Raw genomic sequence first — 14,069 nt, 5'->3', positions numbered from 1 at the left:
GCAGCTCCTACAGCCACAACAGCAGCTCAATCAACAATCACAGCTGCTCCAACCACAACCACAGCTGCTCGAACACCAACAACAGCTGCTCCAACAACCACGACAACAGCTACAACAACAACCACAGCAGCTCCAACAACAACAACCACAGCAGCTCCAGCAACAACAGCTGCTCCTACAACCACTACAGCACCTCCAAAAACAACCACTGCAGCTCCAACAACAACAATAGCTGCTCCAACTACAACCACACCTGCTCCAACAACCATGACAGCAGATCCTACAGCCACAACTGCAGCTCAATCAACAACAACAGCTGCTCCTACAACATTCACTGCAGCTCCAACGACAACCACAACTTCTCCAACAACTACCACAGCAGCTCCAACAACATTCACTGCAGCTCCAACGACAACCACAACTTCTCCAACAACTACCACTGCAGCTCCAACAACAACCACAACTTCTTCAACAACTACCACAGCCGCTCCAACAACAACCACAACTTCTCCAACAACTACCACTGCAGCTCCAACAACAACCACTGCAGCTCCAACAACCACAGCTGCTCCCACAACCATAACAGCAGTTCCAACAACAACCATACCAGCTTTAACAACAACAACAGCAGCTCCTACAACAACAATAACAGCAGCTCCAACAACAACCACACCGACTCCAAAAACAACAACAGCCGCTGCAACAACCACAGCAGCTCCTACAGCCACAACAGCAGCTCAATCAACAACCACAGCTGCTCCAACCACAACCACAGCTGCTCAAACAACAACAGCAGCAGCTCCAACAACAACCACAGCTGTTCCTACAACAACAACAACAGCAGCTCCAACAACAACCACAACTGCTCCAACAACAACCACTGCAGCTCCCACGACAACCACATTTTCTCCAAAAACTACCACTGCAGCTCCAACAACAGCCATTGCAGCTCCAACAACCACTTCAGCTCCAACAACAACCATATCTGCTCAAACAACCACAGCAGCTCCAACGACAGCCACAGCTGCTCCTACAACAACCACAGCTGCTCCTACAACCACGACAGCAGCTCCAACAACCATCGCTGCTTCTACAACAACCACAGCAGCTCCTGCAGCCACAACAGCAGCTCACACAATCACAGCAGCTCCTACAGCCACAACAGCAGCTCAATCAACAATCACAGCTGCTCCAACCACAACCACAGCTGCTCCAACACCAACGACAGCTGCTCCAACAACCACAGCTGCTCCAACACCAACGACAGCTGCTCCAACAACCACGACAACAGCTCCAACAACAACCACAGCAGCTCCAACAACAACAACCACAGCAGCTCCAGCAACAACAGCTGCTCCTACAGCCACTACAGCACCTCCAACAACAACCACTGCAGCTCCAACAACAACAATAGCTGCTCCAAAAACGACCACAGCTGCTCCAACAACAACAGCTGCTTCAACAATCACAACTGCTCCAACAGCCACAACAGCCGCTCCAACAACAACTACAGCTGTTCCAACAACAATCACAGCAGCTCCAACAACAACCACAGCTGCACCAACAACAACCACAGCAGCTCCAAAAACGACGACAGCAGCTCCAACAACAACCACAGCTGCTCCAACTACAACCATGACAGCAGCTCCAACAACAACTACAGCTGCTCCAACTACAACCATGACAGCAGCTCCAACAACAACTACAGCTGCTCCAACAACAACCACAGCAGCAGCTCCAACAACAACTAAAGCTGCTCCAACAACAACCACAGCAGCTCCAACTACAACAACAGCTGCTCCTACAACCACTACAGCACCTCCGACAACAACCACTGCAGCTCCAACAACAATAATAGCTGCTCCAAAAACGACCACAGCTGCTCCAACAACAACAGCTCCAACAACAACCACAGCTGCTCCAACAACCATGACAGCAGCTCCAACGGCAACAGCCACAGCAGCCTCACAAACCACCACAGCAGCTCCAGCAACAACCACAACTGCTCCAACACCAACGACAGCTTCTCCAACAACCACCGCAGCTCCAACAACAACCACAGAAGCTCCAACACCAACCACAGCAGCTCCAACAACAAGCACAGCAGCTCCAACAGCAACCACAGCTGCTCCAACAACAACCACTGCAGCTCCAACAACCACCACTGCTGCTCCAACAACAACCACTGCAGCTCCTACAACAACAGCAGCTCCAACAACAACCACAGCTGCTCAAACAACAACCACAGCTGCTCCAACACCAACCACAGCTGCTTCAACAACAACCACTGCAACTCCAACAATGACGACAGCAGCTCCAACAACAACCACAGCAGGTCCTACAACAACAGCAGCTGCTCCAACAACAACCACAGCCGCTACAACAACAACCACAGCAGCTCCAACAACGACAACAGCAGCTAAAACAACAACCACAGCTGTTCCAACCACAACCACATTTGCTCCAACAACCACAGCTGCTCCAACAACCACAGCTGCTCCAACAACAACCACATCAGCACCAACAACAACCACAGCAGCTCCAACAATGACAACAGCAGCGAAAACAACAACGACAGCTGCTCCAACAACAACCACATCAGCTCCAACAACAACCACAGCAGCTCCAACAACGACAACAGCAGCTAAAACAACAACGACAGCTGTTCCAACCACAACCACAGTTGCTCCAACAACCACAGCTGCTCCAACAACCACAGCTGCTCCAACAACAACCACATCAGCTCCAACAACAACCACAGCAGCTCCAACAACGACAACAGCAGCTAAAACAACAACGACAGCTGTTCCAACCACAACCACAGTTTCTCCAACAACCACAGCTGCTCCAACACTAACCACAGCAGCTCCTACAACAACAGCCGGTCCAACAACAACCACAGCTGCTCCAACAACTATGACAGCAGCTCCAACAACAACCACAGCTGCTCCAACAACCACAGCAGCTCCAAGAACAACCACAGCTACTCCAAGAACAACCACTACAGCTCCAACAACGTCGACAGCAGCTCCAACAACAACCACAACTGTTCCAACCACAAGCACAGCTGATCCAACAACCACAACTGCTCCAACAACCACAGCAGCTCCAACACTAACCACAGCAGCTCCAACACCAACTACAGCTGCTCCTACAACCACAACAGCAGCTCCAACAACAACCACAGCTGCCCCGGCAACACCCACTGCAGCTCCAACAACAACAACAGCAGTTCAAACAACCAACACAGTTGCTCCAACAACAACAGCATCTCCAACAACAACCACGGCCTCTCCAACAATAACCACAGCAGCTACAACAACGACAACAGCAGCTCCAACAACAACCACAACAGCTCAAACAACATCCACTGTTGCTCCAACAACAAGAACAGCAGCAGCTCCAACAATAAACACTGCTACTCCAACAACAACCACAGCCGCTTCAACAACAACAACTACTCCAACACCAACAATAGCTGCTCTAACAACAACAACAGCATCTCAAAAAACATCCACTGCTGCTCCAACAACAAGAACAGCAGCAGCTCCAACAACAACCACAAGTGCTGCAACAATAACCACTGCTGCTCCAACAATAACCACTGCTACTCCAACAACCACCACAGGAGCTCCAGAAACAGTAGCTCCAACAACAACCACAAAAGCTCCTACAACACAAACAGCAGCTCCAACAACAACCACAGCTGCTCAAACAACAACCACAGCTGATCTAACACCAACCACCGCAGCTCCAACAACAACCACAGCTGCTCCTACAACAAAAACAGCAGCTCCAACAACAACCACAGCTGCTCAAACAACAACCACAGCTGATCTAACAACAACCACCGCAGCTCCAACAACAACCACAGCTGCTCCTACAACCATGACAGCAGTTCCAACAACAACCACAGCTGCTCCAACACCAACCACAGCTGATCCAACAACCATAACTGCTCCAACCACAACAGCAGCTCCAACAACAACCACAGCTGCTCCAACAACGGTGACAGCAGCTCCAACAACAACCACAGCTGCTCCAACAACAAACACAGCTGATCCAACAACAACCACTGAATCTCCAACAACAACCACAGCAGCTCCAACAAAAACAGCAGCAGCTCCAGCAACAACCACAGCAGCTACAACAACAACAACAACAGCAGCAGCTCAAACAACATCCACTTTTACTCCAACAACGAGAACAGCAGCAGCTCCAACAATAACCACTGAATCTCCAACAACAACCACGGCCTCTCCAACAACAGCAGCAGCTTCTCCAACAACCGCACCAGCCTCACAAACCACCACAGCAGCTCCAACAACAACAACCACAGCTGTTTCAACCACAACCACAGCTGATCCAACAACCACAGCTGCTCCAACAACCACAACAGCATCTCCAACACTAACCACAGCAGGTCCTACAACAACAGTTGCTCCAGCTACAACCACAGCTGCTCCAACAACTATGACATCAGCTTCAACAACATCAACCAAAGCAGCCCCACAAAACACCAGAGCAGCTCCAACAACAACCACAGCTGCTCCAACAACCACAGCAGCTCCAACACTAACCACAGCTGCTCCTACAACCACAACAGCAGCTCCAATTACAACCACAGCTGCTCCAACAACGGTGACAGCAGCTCCAACAACAACCACAGCTGCTCCAACAACAAACACTGCTGCTCCAACAACAACCAATGAATCTCCAACAACAACCACATCAGCTCCAACAACAACAGCAGCAGCTCCAGCAACAACCAAAGCAGCTACAACAACAACAACAACAGCAGCAGCTCCAACAACAACCACAGCAGCTCAAACAACATCCACTTTTACTCCAACAACGAGAACAGCAGCAGCTCCAACAATAACCACCGAATCTCCAACAACAACCACGGCCTCTCCAACAACAGCAGCAGCTCCAACAACAACCGCAGCAGCTCAAAAAACCACCACATTTGCTCCGAAAACAACAGCTGCTCCATCAACAAAGACAAGTGCTCCAACACCAACAACAGCTGCTCTAACAACAACAGCATCTCAAAAAACATCCACTGCTGCTCCAACAAGAACAGCAGCAGCTCCAACAACGACCACAAGTGCTCCAACAATAACCACTGCTACTCCAACAACAACAACAGCATCTCCAACAACAACCACAGCCGCTCCAACAACCACAATATCTCCAACAACCACCACAGCTGCTTCAACAACAACAACAGCAGCTCCAACAATAACCACAGCAGCTCCATCAAATAAAGCAGCAGCTCCAACAACGACCACAAGTGCTCCAACAATAAACACTGCTACTCCAACAACAACAACAGCATCTCCAACAACAACCACAGCCGCTCCAACAACCACAATATCTCCAACAACCACCACAGCTGCTTCAACAACAACAACAGCAGCTCCAACAACAACCACAGCAGCTCCAACAACAACCACAGTTGCTCCTTCAACAAAAACAGCAGCTCAAACAACCTCCACAGATGCTCCAACAACAGCATATCAAACAACAACAGCAGCAGCTCCAACAACGACTACAAGTGCTCCAACAACAAACACAGCATCGCCAACAACAACCACAGCATCTCCAACACTAATCACAGCAGCTGCAACAACAAAACCAGCTCAAACAACAATCACAGCTGCTCCAACAACAACCACAGCAGCACCAACAACGACGACAGCAGCTCCAACAACAACGACAGCTGCTCCAACAACCACAGATGCTCCTACAACCACGACAGCAGCTCCAACAACAACCACAGCAGCTCCTACAACAGCCGTTCCAACAACAACCACCGCTGCTCCAACACTAACCACAGATGCTCCTACAACCACTACAGCAGCTCCAACAACGTCGACAGCAGCTTCAACAACAACCACACTTGCTCCAACACCAACCACAACGACAGCAGCTCAAACAACAACCACAGCTGCTTCAACACCAACCACGGCTGCTCCAACAACGACGACAGCAGCTCCAACAACAACCACAGGTGTTCTAACTACAACCACAGCTGCTCCAACAACCACAGCTGCTCCTACAACTATGACAGCAGCTCCAACAACAACAACCACAGCAGCCCCACAAACCACCACAGCAGATTCAACAACAACCACAGCTGCTACAACAACCACAGATGCTCTTACAACCACGACAGCAGCTCCAACAACGATCACAGCTGCTCCAACTACAACCACAGCTGCTCCAACAAAAACAGATGCTCCATCAACAACTGCTGCTCCTACAAACGCGACATCAGCTCCAACAACAACAACAGCAGCTCCAACAATAACCACAGCAGCTCCAACAACGACAACAAGTGCTCCAACAACTGCCACTGCTCCTCCAACAACAACCACAGTTGCTCCTACATCAAAAACAGCAGCTCAAACAACCACCACAGATGCTCCAACAACAACAACAACCACAGCCGCTCCAACAACCTCCACAGCTGCTTCAACAGCCACAGCCGCTCCAACAACCACGGCCTCTCAAACAACAACAGCAGCAGATCCAACAACAACGACAGCTGTTCCAACTACAACCACAGCTGCTACAACAACCACAGATGCTCCTACAACCACGACAGCAGCTCCTATAACAACAGCCGCTCCAACAACAATCACAGCTGCTCCAACACTAACCACAGATGCTCCTACAGCCACGACAGCAGCTCCAACAACAGCCAAAGCAGCTCCAATAACAACCACAGCTTCTCCAACACCAACCACAGCAGCTCCTACAACAACAGCCGCTCCAACAACGATCACAGCTGCTCCAACTACAACCACAGCTGCTCCAACAAAAACAGCTGCTCCATCAACAACTGCTGCTCCTACAACCACGACATCAGCTCCAACAACGTCGACAGCAGCTCCAACAACAACCACAGCTGCTTCAACAACAACAACAGCAGCTCCAACAACAGCAAAAGCAGCTCCAATAACAACCACAGCTTCTCCAACACCAACCACAGCAGCTCCTACAACAACAGCCGCTCCAACAACGATCACAGCTGCTCCAACTACAACCACAGCTGCTCCAACAAAAACAGCTGCTCCATCAACAACTGCTGCTCCTACAACCACGACATCAGCTCCAACAATGTCGACAGCAGCTCCAACAACAACCACAGCTGCTTCAACAACAACAACAGCAGCTCCAACAATAACCACAGCAGCTCCATCAAATAAAGCAGCAGCTCCAACAACAACCACAGGAGCTCCAGAAACAATAGCTCCAACAACAACCACAGTTGCTCCTACATCAAAAACAGCAGCTCACACAACCACCACAGATGCTCCAACAACAACAACAACAACAACAACAACCACACTTGCTCCAACAACAACCACAGTAGCTCCAACAACCTCCACAGCTGCTTCAACAGCCAAAGCCGCTCCAACAACCACGGCCTCTCAAACAACAACAGCAGCAGCTCCAACAATAACCACAGCAGCTCCAACAACAACCACAGCAGCCCCACAAAACACCACAGCAGCTTCAACAACAACCACAACTTCTCCAACACCAACGACAGCTGCTCCAACAACCACAGCATCTCTAACAACAACAACAGCTTCTCCAACACTAACCACAGCAGCTGCAACAACAATCACAGCAGCTCCAACAACAACGACAGCTGTTCCAACTACAACCACAGCTGCTCCAAAAACCACAGATGCTCCTACAACCACGACAGCAGCTCCAACAACAGCCAAAGCAGCTCCAATAACAACCACAGCTTCTCCAACACCAACCACAGCAGCTCCTACAACAACAGCCGCTCCAACAACGATCACAGCTGCTCCAACTACAACCACAGCTGCTCCAACAAAAACAGCTGCTCCATCAACAACTGCTGCTCCTACAACCACGACATCAGCTCCAACAACGTCGACAGCAGCTCCAACAACAACCACAGCTGCTTCAACAACAACAACAGCAGCTCCAACAACAGCCAAAGCAGCTCCAATAACAACCACAGCTTCTCCAACACCAACCACAGCAGCTCCTACAACAACAGCCGCTCCAACAACGATCACAGCTGCTCCAACTACAACCACAGCTGCTCCAACAAAAACAGCTGCTCCATCAACAACTGCTGCTCCTACAACCACGACATCAGCTCCAACAACGTCGACAGCAGCTCCAACAACAACCACAGCTGCTTCAACAACAACAACAGCAGCTCCAACAATAACCACAGCAGCTCCATCAAATAAAGCAGCAGCTCCAGAAACAGTAGCTCCAACAACAACCACAGTTGCTCCTACATCAAAAACAGCAGCTCAAACAACCACCACAGATGCTCCAACAACAACAACAACAACAACAACAACCACACTTGCTCCAACAACAACCACAGTAGCTCCAACAACCTCCACAGCTGCTTCAACAGCCACAGCCGCTCCAACAACCACGGCCTCTCAAACAACAACAGCAGCAACTTCAACAACAACCACAACTGCTCCAACACCAACGACAGCTGCTCCAACAACCACAGCATCTCCAACAACAACAACAGCTTCTCCAACACTAACCACAGCAGCTGCAACAACAATCACAGCAGCTCCAACAACAACGACAGCTGTTCCAACTACAACCACAGCTGCTCCAACAACCACAGATGCTCCTACAACCACGACAACAGCTCCAACAACAACCACAGCAGCTCCAACAACAACAGCAGCAGCTCCAACAACAACCACAGCAGCTCCAACAACATCCACAGCAGCTCCAACAACAACAGCAGAAGCTCCAACAACAACAACAGCATGTCCAACAACAACCACAGCCGCTCCAACAACAACCACGGCCTCTCCAACAACAACCACGGCCTCTCCAACAACAACCACTGGAGCTCCAACAACCACAGCCGCTCCAACAACAACCACGGCCTCTCCAACAACAACCACGGCCTCTCCAACAACAACCACGGCCTCTCCAACAACAACCACTGGAGCTCCAACAACCACAGCCTCTCCAACAACAGCATCTCCAACAACAACCAAAGCAGCTCAAACAACCACCACATATGCTCCATCAACAACAACAGCAGCTCCAACAACAACCACAGGAGCTTCAACAACAACAGCAGCTCAAACAACCTCCACAGATGCTCCAACAACAGCATCTCCAACAACAACCACGGCCTCTTCAACAACAACAGCAGCAGCTCCACCAACAACCAAAGCAGCTCAAACAACCACCACATATGCTCCATCAACAACAACAGCAGCTCCAACAACAACCATAGCCGCTCCACAAACAACCACAGTACATACAAAAACCGCCACAGCTGCTTCAACAACAACAGCAGCTCAGACAACCTCCACAGATGCTCCAACAACTGCCACTGCTCCTCCAACAACAACCACAGGAGCTCCAACAATAGCTGCTCCAACAACAACAACAGCATCTCCAAAAACAACCACAGCCACTCCAACAACAACCACAGCACCTCCAACAACAACCACAGTTGCTCCTACAACAAAAACAGCTCAAACAACAATCACAGCTGCTCCAACAACAACCACAGCAGCTCCAACAACGACGACAGCAGCTCCAACAACGACGACAGCTGTTCCAACTACAACCACAGCTGCTCCAACACTAACCACAGATGCTCCTACAACCACTACAGCAGCTCCAACAACGGCGACAGCAGCTTCAACAACAACCACAGCTGCTCCAACACCAACCACAACGACAGCAGCTCAAACAAGAACCACAGCTGCTCCAACACCAACCACGGCTGCTCAAACAGCCAGAACAGCAGCTCCAACAACAACCATAGCAGCTGCAACAACAAAAGCAGGTCCAACAACAACCACAGCAGCTCCAACAACGACGACAGCAGCTCCAACACCAACCACGGCTGCTCCAACAGCCAGAACAGCAGCTCCAACAACAACCATAGCAGCTGCAACAACAAAAGCAGGTCCAACAACAACCACAGCAGCTCCAACAATGACGACAGCAGCTCCAACAACAACCACAGCTGTTCCAACTACAACCACAGCTGCTCCAACAACCACAGCAGCTCCAACAACAACCACAGCAGCTCCAACAACAACCACAGCAGCTCCAACAACAACAGCAGCAGCTCCAACAACAACCACAACTGCTCCATCAACAACCACAGCATCTCCAACAACAACCACAGCCGCTCCAACAACAACCACAGGAGCTACAACAACAACAGCAGCTCAAACAACAACCACAGCAGCTCCAACAACAACAGCAGCAGCTCCAACAACAACCACAGCAGCTCCAACAACATCCACAGCAGCTCCAACAACAACAGCAGAAGCTCCAACAACAACAACAGCATGTCCAACAACAACCACAGCCGCTCCAACAACAACCACAGCCTCTCCAACAACAACCACGGCCTCTCCAACAACAACCACTGGAGCTCCAACAACCACAGCCGCTCCAACAACAACCACGGCCTCTCCAACAACAACCACGGCCTCTCCAACAACAACCACGGCCTCTCCAACAACAACCACTGGAGCTCCAACAACCACAGCCTCTCCAACAACAGCATCTCCAACAACAACCAAAGCAGCTCAAACAACCACCACATATGCTCCATCAACAACAACAGCAGCTCCAACAACAACCACAGGAGCTTCAACAACAACAGCAGCTCAAACAACCTCCACAGATGCTCCAACAACAGCATCTCCAACAACAACCACGGCCTCTTCAACAACAACAGCAGCAGCTCCACCAACAACCAAAGCAGCTCAAACAACCACCACATATGCTCCATCAACAACAACAGCAGCTCCAACAACAACCATAGCCGCTCCACAAACAACCACAGTACATACAAAAACCGCCACAGCTGCTTCAACAACAACAGCAGCTCAGACAACCTCCACAGATGCTCCAACAACTGCCACTGCTCCTCCAACAACAACCACAGGAGCTCCAACAATAGCCGCTCCAACAACAACCACAGCACCTCCAACAACAACCACAGTTGCTCCTACAACAAAAACAGCTCAAACAACAATCACAGCTGCTCCAACAACAACCACAGCAGCTCCAACAACGACGACAGCAGCTCCAACAACGACGACAGCTGTTCCAACTACAACCACAGCTGCTCCAACACTAACCACAGATGCTCCTACAACCACTACAGCAGCTCCAACAACGGCGACAGCAGCTTCAACAACAACCACAGCTGCTCCAACACCAACCACAACGACAGCAGCTCAAACAAGAACCACAGCTGCTCCAACACCAACCACGGCTGCTCCAACAGCCAGAACAGCAGCTCCAACAACAACCATAGCAGCTGCAACAACAAAAGCAGGTCCAACAACAACCACAGCAGCTCCAACAACGACGACAGCAGCTCCAACACCAACCACGGCTGCTCCAACAGCCAGAACAGCAGCTCCAACAACAACCATAGCAGCTGCAACAACAAAAGCAGGTCCAACAACAACCACAGCAGCTCCAACAATGACGACAGCAGCTCCAACAACAACCACAGCTGTTCCAACTACAACCACAGCTGCTCCAACAACCACAGCAGCTCCAACAACAACCACAGCAGCTCCAACAACAACCACAGCAGCTCCAACAACAACAGCAGCAGCTCCAACAACAACCACAACTGCTCCATCAACAACCACAGCATCTCCAACAACAACCACAGCCGCTCCAACAACAACCACAGGAGCTACAACAACAACAGCAGCTCAAACAACAACCACAGCAGCTCCAACAACAACTGCAGAAGCTCCAACAACAACCACAAGTGCTCCAACAACAACCACAGCATCTCCAACAACAACTACAGATGCTCCAACAACAACCACAGATGCTCCAACAACATCATCTCCAACAACAACCAAAGGAGCTCAAACAACCACCACATATGCTCCATCAACAACAACAACCAGAGAAGCTCCAACAACAACAACATCATCTCCAACAACAACCACAGCCGCTCCTACAACAAAAACAGCAGCTCAAACAACTTCCACAGATGCTCCAACAACAGCATATCAAACAACAACAGCAGCAGCTTCAACAACGACTACAAGTGCTCCAACAACAACCACAGCATCTCCAACAACAACCACAGCTTCTCCAACACTAACCGCAGCTGCAACAACAAAAGCAGTTCAAACAACAATCACAGCTGCTCCAACAACAACCACAGCAGCTCCAACGACGACGACAGCAGCTCCAACAACAACGACAGCTGTTACAACAACAACCACGGCCTCTCCAACAACAACCACTGGAGCTCCAACAACCACAGCCGCTCCAACAACAACCACGGCCTCTCCAACAACAACCACGGCCTCTCCAACAACAACCACGGCCTCTCCAACAACAACCACTGGAGCTCCAACAACCACAGCCTCTCCAACAACAGCATCTCCAACAACAACCAAAGCAGCTCAAACAACCACCACATATGCTCCATCAACAACAACAGCAGCTCCAACAACAACCACAGGAGCTTCAACAACAACAGCAGCTCAAACAACCTCCACAGATGCTCCAACAACAGCATCTCCAACAACAACCACGGCCTCTTCAACAACAACAGCAGCAGCTCCACCAACAACCAAAGCAGCTCAAACAACCACCACATATGCTCCATCAACAACAACAGCAGCTCCAACAACAACCATAGCTGCTCCACAAACAACCACAGTACATACAAAAACCGCCACAGCTGCTTCAACAACAACAGCAGCTCAGACAACCTCCACAGATGCTCCAACAACTGCCACTGCTCCTCCAACAACAACCACAGGAGCTCCAACAATAGCTGCTCCAACAACAACAACAGCATCTCCAAAAACAACCACAGCCGCTCCAACAACAACCACAGCACCTCCAACAACAACCACAGTTGCTCCTACAACAAAAACAGCTCAAACAACAATCACAGCTGCTCCAACAACAACCACAGCAGCTCCAACAACGACGACAGCAGCTCCAACAACGACGACAGCTGTTCCAACTACAACCACAGCTGCTCCAACACTAACCACAGATGCTCCTACAACCACTACAGCAGCTCCAACAACGGCGACAGCAGCTTCAACAACAACCACAGCTGCTCCAACACCAACCACAACGACAGCAGCTCAAACAAGAACCACAGCTGCTCCAACACCAACCACGGCTGCTCCAACAGCCAGAACAGCAGCTCCAACAACAACCATAGCAGCTGCAACAACAAAAGCAGGTCCAACAACAACCACAGCAGCTCCAACAACGACGACAGCAGCTCCAACACCAACCACGGCTGCTCCAACAGCCAGAACAGCAGCTCCAACAACAACCATAGCAGCTGCAACAACAAAAGCAGGTCCAACAACAACCACAGCAGCTCCAACAATGACGACAGCAGCTCCAACAACAACCACAGCTGTTCCAACTACAACCACAGCTGCTCCAACAACCACAGCAGCTCCAACAACAACCACAGCAGCTCCAACAACAACCACAGCAGCTCCAACAACAACAGCAGCAGCTCCAACAACAACCACAACTGCTCCATCAACAACCACAGCATCTCCAACAACAACCACAGCCGCTCCAACAACAACCACAGGAGCTACAACAACAACAGCAGCTCAAACAACAACCACAGCAGCTCCAACAACAACAGCAGCAGCTCCAACAACAACCACAGCAGCTCCAACAACATCCACAGCAGCTCCAACAACAACAGCAGAAGCTCCAACAACAACAACAGCATGTCCAACAACAACCACAGCCGCTCCAACAACAACCACGGCCTCTCCAACAACAACCACGGCCTCTCCAACAACAACCACTGGAGCTCCAACAACCACAGCCGCTCCAACAACAACCACGGCCTCTCCAACAACAACCACGGCCTCTCCAACAACAACCACGGCCTCTCCAACAACAACCACTGGAGCTCCAACAACCACAGCCTCTCCAACAACAGCATCTCCAACAACAACCAAAGCAGCTCAAACAACCACCACATATGCTCCATCAACAACAACAGCAGCTCCAACAAC

General features: G+C 50.3%; 1 pseudogene; it reads left to right on the top strand.

Annotated features, from left to right (window-relative positions):
• The first annotated feature begins 11,688 nt into the window (after positions 1–11,688).
• On the top strand, positions 11,689–12,328 carry LOC132958761 (putative uncharacterized protein DDB_G0271606; annotated as a pseudogene).
• The last annotated feature ends 1,741 nt before the right edge of the window (positions 12,329–14,069 follow it).

This window comes from Labrus mixtus, chromosome 23 (assembly GCF_963584025.1).
Source record: "Labrus mixtus chromosome 23, fLabMix1.1, whole genome shotgun sequence".
NCBI classification, from domain to species: domain Eukaryota; kingdom Metazoa; phylum Chordata; class Actinopteri; order Labriformes; family Labridae; genus Labrus; species Labrus mixtus.
The sequence above is the reverse complement of the archived record's forward strand: the minus strand, read 5'-3'. Positions and strand labels throughout refer to the sequence as shown.